Raw genomic sequence first — 10,555 nt, 5'->3', positions numbered from 1 at the left:
TGGTAACGTCCCCCTCCGCAGACTCCTGGTCCACCACCTCCGGTGGCCTATCCGTCCTACGGGGTGGAGACGCCGAGGCAGGCTCCTCCTGTCCTCGGTTCTTCCCTTGACTGGCAGCTGGCTGGGCCTTTGTTCCAGGCTCCAGCCGGAATGAACTCCCTCTTCGGGTAGTCTCGGACCTTGTGCTAACACAGGCCCAGTCAGGTGTACCCAGCATCTCGGTGTGAGTCCGGTATTCCACCTCCTTCCAAGCGTTGTGCTCCATGTCATTGCCCAGCAGACAATCGACTGGCACGGCAGGGCTTACGGCAACTCGAAGTGAACCTGCAACCCCCCCCTATTCAAAGGGAACCTCGGCCACTGGATAGTGACCTGTTCTGCCGTCAGCCATCGCGGCTGGGTGGAGTACATCGGGAATTACCTGCTCTGGAGACACCAGTTGACTACGCACCATAGTCATACTGGCTCCTGTGTCTCTCAGAGCCTCCCCTCTTTGGCCGTTGATGGTGATCCACTGCCCATACTTTGCGGTATTTGCGGGCACCTGGATCTTAGGAACCATCTCCCGTTCTCCCAGGGACACTAAAGTGACACCCGCCCACTCCCTTCCCTTAGTTAAGGGCATCTCCTCCCCGAGCACTACACTAGCTACTCCGGGGGGCTTTCCTCCAGTGGGAGGGGGTGATCGTTTCTGACACTTCGGATCTCCTTTATAGTGTCCAACGCCACCGCACTCGTAGCAATGGACAACCCTTGGCTGCTGACTCTGGCCAGGATTAGGGTTTCTGGGTGGGTTAGCCTTAGAGGTGAATCCTGTTCCCTTCCCTTGGAAGTTATTTTGGGGGCCTTTGGAGAACTCCTTTTTCTTTTCCCCTCCCTCTTTCTTCTGGGGGGCGCCCTGTCCGGTCTTTTGAGTATCCCCTCCAGTCCCCCTTGTGGACACCCGGGTACTAGCCCAAATGTCCGCCTCCTCAGCAAGCTTCCGGGGACTGGTCAGCTTGCTATCCACCAGGTGTTGCCGCAGTTCAGGGAAACATTTCTCGAGTAGGTGTTCCTTCAGTACTAGGTCAAACAGCTCCTCGTAGTTCCTTACTTCACTGCCCTGAATCCAACCTTCCAGTGCCTTCTTTGCATAGTCCAGGAAGTCCACCCAATTCTGTGTGCCCAGCTTGTGACTACCCCTGAACTTCTGTCTGTACTTTTCAGGTGTTAGTCCAAACTTTCTGATGAGCGCCAGTTTCATGGTGGGGTAGTGGGTCTGCTCATCCTCTTCGAGGGCCAATAAAGCATCCCTACCAGCTGGAGGCATGTACTTATACAATCCCCCTCCCCAGTACTTCACTGGAACCCCATGGGCCCTCAACGAGACCTCATAGGCTGCTAGCCACTTGGCGATGTCGTCACCCGCCCCATAGCTAGCTACTATGTCCTTTGGCAGGTAAGGTTTGGGTTCCCTGGTGGACTCTTGGATTTGGCTGCCACCATTAGGAACAGTTGGTGCTCCAATTCTTAGGATCTGAAGCTCTATCTCTTTCAGTCTTATCTCATGAGCCATCCTCTCTTTCTCCGTCTCATGAGCCAACCTCTGTTCCTCCTTCTCCTTCTCCAGCTTTGCTAAATCCCATGTGAGCTGTCTTTTCTCTCTCCGATCTGCTAACTCCACGCTGGATAAGCCCCCGCTAGAGACAGTGCTGCCCTTCCTAGAAAGTGTCCTGGGCCCTGCTGACAGGTTCCCCACCTCAGGTTGGTACATCTCAGCCCCCTCGGGGTCAGGCTCTCCATCCCTGTCTTCCTCCTCAGCCTTGCTTTCTCGGCGTGCCTCCCCCCAAGCCCTTAAGCTGGTTTGGAGTGCACCCTTCTTTGCTCCTGGGGGACAGTACACCCCCTCCCGCTGGCAAAACTCCCTGAGTTGGGCCACAGTGTACGTTTCTAGATTCTCTAGTACAAACTCCATCTTGCCCACTCAGGTTAGAGGACAGGTTTTGTGCAGTAGCAATGTAGGGGGGTACCTTTAGTAATACCTCCTCCCACCACCAGAGTAAATTTGGAAAAAACAAAAACCCACAATTTGGAAGGCCGCTGTGAGAAAACTCCCGGTGTAGGCCTATGGACTACCCACAGTTATTGTTGAGTATATGTAGGCACAGCTCTATCCCACCACTGAACACCAATTTATGTTGGAAACAGCCCACTCCCACTCCGCAGGGTGGTGGTGGACTCCTCGAACACACTGTGGTAGCTTGGCTCGAGTGGTCAGGAAACAGGCGCAGTGCTAAGCATACAATATACCCATACAATAACCATGCGTGCATCCGTTCCAAAAACGACTCTACACCGTAAAAATTATGAAAATATTCTTTCTTTATCTTTTTCTCTTAGTTGCTGATTGGAAAAATAAATAGGTCAATCACAATATACAAGTTTCAATTAGTGCAGGTCAAATAAATATTGGCTGTTTGATGAAATAAATAGGGGTGATCATAAATAACAGGGCATAAATACAAGTGCAATATATACAGACAATTAAATACTTTGAGGCAATAAATACTGTATCAATAAATATTGTACACCAACAAGTCCTGTGGACCTATAAATATAGTGCAGCAATAAATAGATAAAAATTCAATAAATACAGTATCCCCAATAAATAATTAAAAGTATACAGCACCCCTCATATAATCAGATGACACTTCACAATTCTTAAGGGCTGATTGGGCCCAGGCACAGCTTGTAGGGTTGTGGAAGGCTTGAGGGGGGAGGCTTCTCCCTGGCTGGGACAAGGCTGAGGCCTAAACTGAGGTAGATCAAAGGGGGGAATACCAATGCCCTGGCTTTCCTTCTCCACACAACCTCTCTAGGTTAGTCCCAGTTCACCCCAGGCACAGTCAGGTGGGTTTCAGCACCTCCCTAGCCCCTTAGAGCAGTCTCTCAGGTCTCCACAGGGCCTTAGGCGCCCTCTACTCCACTTACTGCCCTTTTTCTGATGTTCCGACGCCGCTGGAGTCGTGTCGACGCCGTGAGGCGGTTCCGGTTCGGTCTCGGCGGCCTCGGCACAATGTCAGTTCTTTGACGACGCCGGTAGGCGGTTCCGGTCCGATGTCGGCGGCCTCGGTTCGATCTCTACCTCCGATTCGACGGCGTCGGGCAGTCTCTTCACGATGTCGACTTCGGGCGGCTCCGGTCCGATGGCGCTCTCGGCTCCGATGACGTCGGCCGGCCTGGCCTCGATGTCGACTTCCGGCGACTCCGGGGTGCGATCCTCACCCCCGACCTCCGGTGCTCCTCCTCTCAGGTTCCGGGCGACTCCGGAGTGCGATCCTCACTCCCGACCTCCGGTGCTCCTCTACCTCGGTCTCCGACGACTCCGGAGGGCGGACTTCACTCCTCCGATGACGCCGCTCGCTCGACCTCGGTTCACTTCCTCCTCGACCTCTGGCATTCCTCTCGACCCCCGTCGGCGCCCTCTCACGACCTCAGGCGGCTCCGGGTACGACGTCTGCTACTTCAGTCAGCGCCGCTTCTCCACCTCGGGCTCCAGGTCTTCAGGCTACTCGACGCCGGACTCCAGGGAAACCAGTTTCCAGGTCAGGATCTTGCTGCTTTCTGCTTCTAAGGCCTGTTCCTGCTGTTCAGGTCCTTAGGATGAGTTTTTCTGTCTTCTTCCCACACAGGGCTATAGGCTGGGATCCATCAGTAGGGACAAGTATCAAGGGTGGGTTTATGGACCCCACTCCAGGCACAAGTTTCCACCCCTGCTGCTTCACTCCTTCCTCCTTCACTGTTGTGCTCCTCTCTCTTCACCAGTCAGGTGCCAACTGCCAGCTCCAACTGCCAACTGCCTCTCTTGTCCTCCCAACATTCTAAACGGTCTCCAACTGTCACAGAGTTCTGGAATCTCCTGGAATGTTCTGGAAGGTGCTGGTAGGTTCCAGTGGATGCTGGTGATGTCACAGGTGGCCACCATTTTGTGCTCCAGGCCCTCAGACAGAAGTTTCAGGGGTAGCTAAAATGGCTCCCTGAATCCGTAGCAACACGAAAAAGTCTGGTGGTTCCCAAAAAGGAAAAATTCAAACAGGGTTTGAGGCAAAAGTGGGACAAAATAAATAATGATGAGGAGGGACCACCCAAAGGGCTGACAGGTCTAACACCACCTAACTCCAGCTAGTCGCCCAACAAAGTTGACAATAGTAAACACCTTTCCTTCCGCTTTAGGTTTCCACAGACTAAAATTGTGTGTTCTTTGGGTTGGGGGCAGTATCGGCTCTATCACAAAGAGTCATGCAACACACCTTTCGAGACTTCTTTTTAGGATAACATTCTAGTCGATGAACTCATAAAGAGGGCAAAAAGACCTCCGCTTAGCCATCAACAAAGAATAATGCCAGGGTTGAGGTGAGCAGTGTGACCCACTTAGGACATACAGAAGGTGACTATGCCTGTGCCTGAACTAGGGTGGCGTAGTGAGCTAAAGAATGATGATGGATTAAACCCAGATGAGTTGACTGGGGGCGAGTGCTTGCAATGTTCAACACTCGGTCCATCATCCCCTTTGGGTTTCCTATGCCTGTGACTAAACAGAGAGTTAGCAGAAGCCATGGCAAAAACTTCGGCATTATGAAATCATGATTCTATTACATCTTTCCTTGGTCTGTTGCTGCATTAATCTAATTTCAGGTAGAATTTCTCTGAGAAACCACTTCAAGAGATACTGATGAAGGGGACCTCATTTGTATGGACGGATTGGTGCCTGGCAGAGTGTTTGAGGCTGAAGGAGGGTGCGATGGAATCACCAACCTTACGTGTGTTTCATCTAAAACAAAATGACAGTGTGTTGATGGTCGACACAGGAGCTTGTGGACTCGCACCATAGTAAGACAAGTGAGCACGGGGAAGAAAGTGACATTTCTTGAACACTTAGCATAATAAAGGAAGCAGAGAAAATATATCAAGTAATATAACAGGAAGCACTGGCATGATGTTGGAGAGCTGGACATTATGCTGTTGAAGATTAGAGTTGACCACAATAGTTGAATTTATTTATTTAAGCACGAAAGGCACACACTGCTCAGTTGGCAGTAAAGGCTACCAAGTGTAATTTTGAATGAGGCCAGCCATGTCAAGTGGTGTGGCAGATTACTTGTAAAAGATTCTGCTGGAGAAGCAGGAACAAAGAACATGGTGATGGTTGGCATTAAGGCAATGCACAAGGGTGCGGAGGTAAAAGGGCTAGGAGAGTACGGTACAGTATGAAGGATCGGGTAACGTAATGTGGTAGAAGGGTCAAAGAGAAACTGATGCAACTGATGAAAAAGAGTGTGAACTGATGAGGGTGTGTTAGGTTCCGAGTTCGTGGACGTGCCGAATACCACTGCCGGCCCCAGCCTCTATGCCGGCAACAAAACTGATCTTGCTGTCTGCAATAGAAATGCAGGAGAAACAGGGAAGAGAAAAGAGAGAGAGAGATATATAAATAGGACTGGAGTCTCTTTCAGAAGCTCAGCCATTCTCTCAAGGGGCGGTACCACAGTTACAAGCTGGGTCTGCTGGCTTAGTGGACTAATGCGTCCACTGTAGGGGCCTGTGTTTGACCTAATGGTCACAGGTTCAAATCCAGGTGGGTCCACTGAGCCTTTCATCCTTCTGAGGTCGATAAAATAAGTACCATTGAATTGGGTAACAATAAACATCTGTTATTCAGGGCCAAGATGCCCATGGGTGAACATGCACTTTACAAATACACATTATGTTATTGTTGATGGCATTTGCGGAGCTCACACAACTGTATGAAAGCAATGGATTGGTAAGTATAATGCAATAGATCGGAACACCAAATAAACAGATCTACAGACAGTAGTGTTATCAGTCTCAACAAAGGGTGTGGCTCTAATAAGCGTGAGCTGACCTAGAAGCCAGCTGACTGCCCTACCACTCTGCTGAAAACACATCAGTCCAACTGTAAAAAGTAAAAAGAAGGGGAAACAAAACAGAACTAAACAGAAAAATGAACTAATAGTGGCAAGAAACTGGGAACACAGAGGGAACCAAACAAGAGGAAAACAACAAAGGTGAGGGAAAGAAGCACACGTGTAAACCAAGCGTTGACATAGAACCAAAGTAACTAACAACTCGTTGTCAGGCAAGGTGTATAAGTCCCCATAGGTCTTAAATATGGCTCTGCCACCATTGAATTGAAACTGACCTCAAAACCTGGGAAGTGAGTAGTGCAGGGGTCTGCAGCTAGGAATCTAGGGGCATATTTACCAGAGTTTATTGCCACAGGAATATCACTTTTTGTGACATTCCTGGGGCAAGAAACCCTTCATCTTATTTACAAGGCAGCGTTAAGCCACTTAACGTGCCTTAATGCAGCCTTGTGAGTAAAACCCCTTTTACGCAGCACTTAATGTGAAAGGGGCAGGCAATGGGTGTTGCGGTGGGCATTCCACCACAACACCCTTTGCTTTATTATGCTGCCCCCTACTTACACAGGTGGCATAAATATGTGGCAGTGCAAAAATAAAGACCAAAAAAAACCCTTGTTTTAACATGGCCAAACGAGGAGAAATGATGAATTTCTCCTCGTTTTTGCTGTTTCTATGTGTGCTGCATTGTAGAAACAGCAATCGCCATGAATGATTGGCTATGTGCAGGAAGGTGCCCCTTCCTGCACATAAACCATCATTAAAAAAATGACGATTTGCAACTTCTATGTGTGCTGCACAATCCAGCACACACAAGAGTTACAAATCACTATTAGTCATAGTTTATGTCACGGAAGGGACACCTTCCTGCACATAAACAATCATTCCCTCAACGCAGGCTCCCTTGCGCTATGGTGCAAGGGAGCCTACATTGGCGCTAGGCAGCTGAGTTTAGCGCCAGCGCTAGGGAAAATGCAGGGGTGCACCATATCATTGTAAATACAGCGCATCTCTGCATTTTCATATGCAGCGTTCCTCCAGTCTCTTGTAAATATGCCCCTTAGTGTTCCAAATCTTCTACTTTTCCAATGACTCATCTTCTATCGCCTCCGGTCGTCGAGTGATGTTTCTATCCTAAGCCTTTAATCCTAACGGGGGGCCAATCACGGGCATATGGGACATTGGAGAACCAAAAAGAAATGAAATTACAAGAAAGAAAACCCTGGAATGGCAAGGAGCCAGAGTCTGACAGCAGAGACACCCATGGAACAAAAGAGAAGTGAGGCTGAAATGTAAGGTGACAGCCGTGGAACAAAAAAAGAGTCAGAGTCTTAACGAGACATCCATATAAAAAGTGAGTGGAGTTCTGAAAAGGCAAAGTGAGACCCTGGAGAGAAATGGAGTCAAGTCCTGAAATCAAAAAGTGCCGCCTTGGAAAGTTAAGGATCCAGTGAAGAAAACAGAGGAAGAGACAGCCCTGAGAGAAAGTTCACAATACTCTAAAAGGGCGAGTGTGTCTGTGTGTAATAGTATGTGTGTCAGAGTGAACTTCCAGTTTACAAGTGTATCAGTGTTTGAGTAATGACTCAGCTCTACCTGGTGCAGAAACTAAGTAAACTCCTGCTGTTCCAACAATATGCAGGATTTTTTAATTCCAAAGCACACTCGCTGCAGGCCTCGCTGCAGAACTAAGACACCCTCGCGCTGACCAGTTTGTCAACAAATGTATGTCTTCTTTCAGCTCAGCAAGGGGCAGGGGAAAAACATCTGCTACTATGGATTTGTGTCCCTCACATTTTCATGGAACAATGTCTTGCTTCCGCAGCAAGTTCTTCCCCGGGATAGCTGCCCACGAGGACAAGCCAGCTACTGCAGCTTCTAATGATGGCAGAAATACATTGGCATTGTGACATCACAAAATACAAAAGTACACATTATCCTTTCGATGTCATCCGACAATTGCACAGGTTATGGAATCGTAACTCTCTGCAGCATAAAGACACATTTAATGTGACAACTATGGGACTGCGGAGTCTGCAAATAGATGATACGATTGTGATAAAGCCTTCAGATGAAGGTGGAAATCTAGTTGTATCATCAAAAGACCTTCAGCTGAAGGAAGCATTTAGACAACTTAATGGCAAGTGCTGCTTTATTAAATGGAGAACCCTACTCTCTAGTTCCAGAAAAAAACTTTCTTTAATTGATCTGTGGGTGCAAGATGGTGCTGTTGATGGAACGGAAAGAAAATTATCACGTTGTGAGCATCATGTTGTCCGATAACACACCCATCTTAAACTTCACCTCTTGGATATCTGACGGTGAGTGGAATAGGTAGTCGGACAGAAGCATCTCTAGATGTTTGGATGTGGTTTTGATTTCATGTTGCCCTACTATCTTCTTTTTTATTAAAGACACAGGAGAAGTGATATGTGATCTCCAAGATTTATCCAATGAAAATGTCTGGCTTCTTGTGACCTTTTTGTATTATCTTTATAAACATCCATTAATCATAATAAAGGTTTCTCGTCATTTAAATACTTTTTTTATTATTTAGCTTCACCTCTACCACACACCAAAGTAATAATTGTTTTTACCAGATTTATTCTAGACTTTTTTTGGGTCAATCCTATTTACAATGAAGGAATAGTGCCAGGGGCACAGCCTTCGCTCCTCTGTAGGAAGACGTGATGACGGGCTTGCCTACACGTACCCATGCGCGAATGCCAGAGTGACAAAATTAAAAGGACTATATCCAAACTTGGATTAGATGTATTGATGGCTTATTCATTGATTGAAATGATACACAAACCTCACCCATGCACTGCATTAATGTATTGAACCTAAATTCTTTTGAACTTCAATTTATCTCCACTATTACTAAAAATAACATTGATTTATTAGACTTATAAATCTCTACGGTTAACCAATCTCCTTCTTCAGAAGAAAACAGCATTGCGTTCAACACCCAGGATAGCGCTGTCGCTAGTGCCACCCCCTGTGGTGAATTCATTATGGACAAAATAAACTGGATGGGTGCTGCTCAATGCCAACCACTTGCCGCTGATATAATACAGAGATTTAAGAATGAGGATAGTTGGGAAAACGTTCTTACAAGCTTGAAAGATGACGCTAGCCTTTGCAGCGCTATTATTGTTTCTGGAAGTAGGCTGTGTGTAGCAAGCTCAACTGCATCCTAAAGCCAACAAGCCTCTACAGATTCATATTTGGGTATAGCTGCTTTGATGCGCAGTAGGAAGTTTGCACTTAGAATTATTCCAACTTGCAAGTTTGCTTTAGACATGTAATTACAATAATATGAGCCGGAGAACCAGTGGCCAGTGGGAGGTTTCCAATACACTCACTTTTATTCTGTTTGCACAGTATGAATTTCGTAAATATAATATTTTGGGTATTTCTGCATAAAATTGATTTCCCCTGTCTGGAGTTGATTGAGAAACAGATAGCGACACCTTTGGCAGTGTTGGCATTAGGCAGTTGCTTTTTACAGTCATCTGCCATATCAGGAGGAGGGCATTTTAAATATCAAGCATCAACCCCCAGGGACAGATTTATTGACACGATATCCCAGAAACTGCTTCAAGGTGTTTTGAGGGATTTACTTTCATGTGCAAATCCTGATTTGCAGTGGAAAGTAGCCTTAAAGTAATGTAAAGTAGCACTTTGTGCTACTTTACAGCAAGGGGTGTTACGTAGGTGGTACGTGGGGGATCCCTGGCAGCCACCCATGGATTTTGACGCAAAGCTCTATTTACTAAAAACCAAGAAAGACAGGATTTTATGCCAAAAATTAAAACCTCCTCAAGGCAGTCAAAAGGTTTTCCAAAAATCTTATTTTCTCAAAACATTGTGCATTGTGCAGCACACCTACAAAGTGGGAAAAGTGTTACATTTTGTCAAAGCACACTAGGGTGCAAGGTGTGCGGGTTGGCGCAAGTCAGTCCAAAGTGCACCAGTATAGTAGGAGAGAGAAACAGTGCCATATCTTACTAGATATGGTTCTGCTTTGCTGTCTCCCTTTCTAACAGTGAGGCACAACAACTTTTGTTGCAGCACTGCTTCGCATAAAAACTTAATAAATCTGCCTTTTGGTCTTTGCCTGGTCAAATGTTGGTATTCTGTCAAAGTCTTTCAACATCGGCATAACAACAAACCATTCACTCCAAGGCTATCAAAACTTTGACATTCATCATTCCAGGTAAAGTAAGCCAGCTTCAGGATTAGTCAAACACCACTCAAGTCCATCAGGAGAAAAGCAACTCCTGGCACATGTTTCACTCTGACTGGAGCTCACCCACAAAGTACAGCTTAGAGCAGATATGAGCGCGGTCTCTGGCGGTACACTGGTGACTTGATGTGTTTCAATTGCAATGCTGTATACATAAAGTGAGATCTACATTATTCCAGAGATTCCAAGACTGTAAAAAGATTGTAAACCACCACTTACAGTCACTATAGCAAATCTTGACGCTAATTTACTCTACCGGCGAGAGTTCACGAAAACCCAGTCTGCAAGGACGAGCGCCATAGAGTTTGCATTTGTCAGCACTCTAGGCATGTTTCAAAAGATGACAGGACAGATATATATTGTGCAAACTGTAGTGCAGCTTGTG

This window comes from Triturus cristatus, chromosome 1_2, assembly GCF_964204655.1.
Source record: "Triturus cristatus chromosome 1_2, aTriCri1.1, whole genome shotgun sequence".
Lineage (NCBI taxonomy): Eukaryota > Metazoa > Chordata > Amphibia > Caudata > Salamandridae > Triturus > Triturus cristatus.
The sequence above is the reverse complement of the archived record's forward strand: the minus strand, read 5'-3'. Positions refer to the sequence as shown.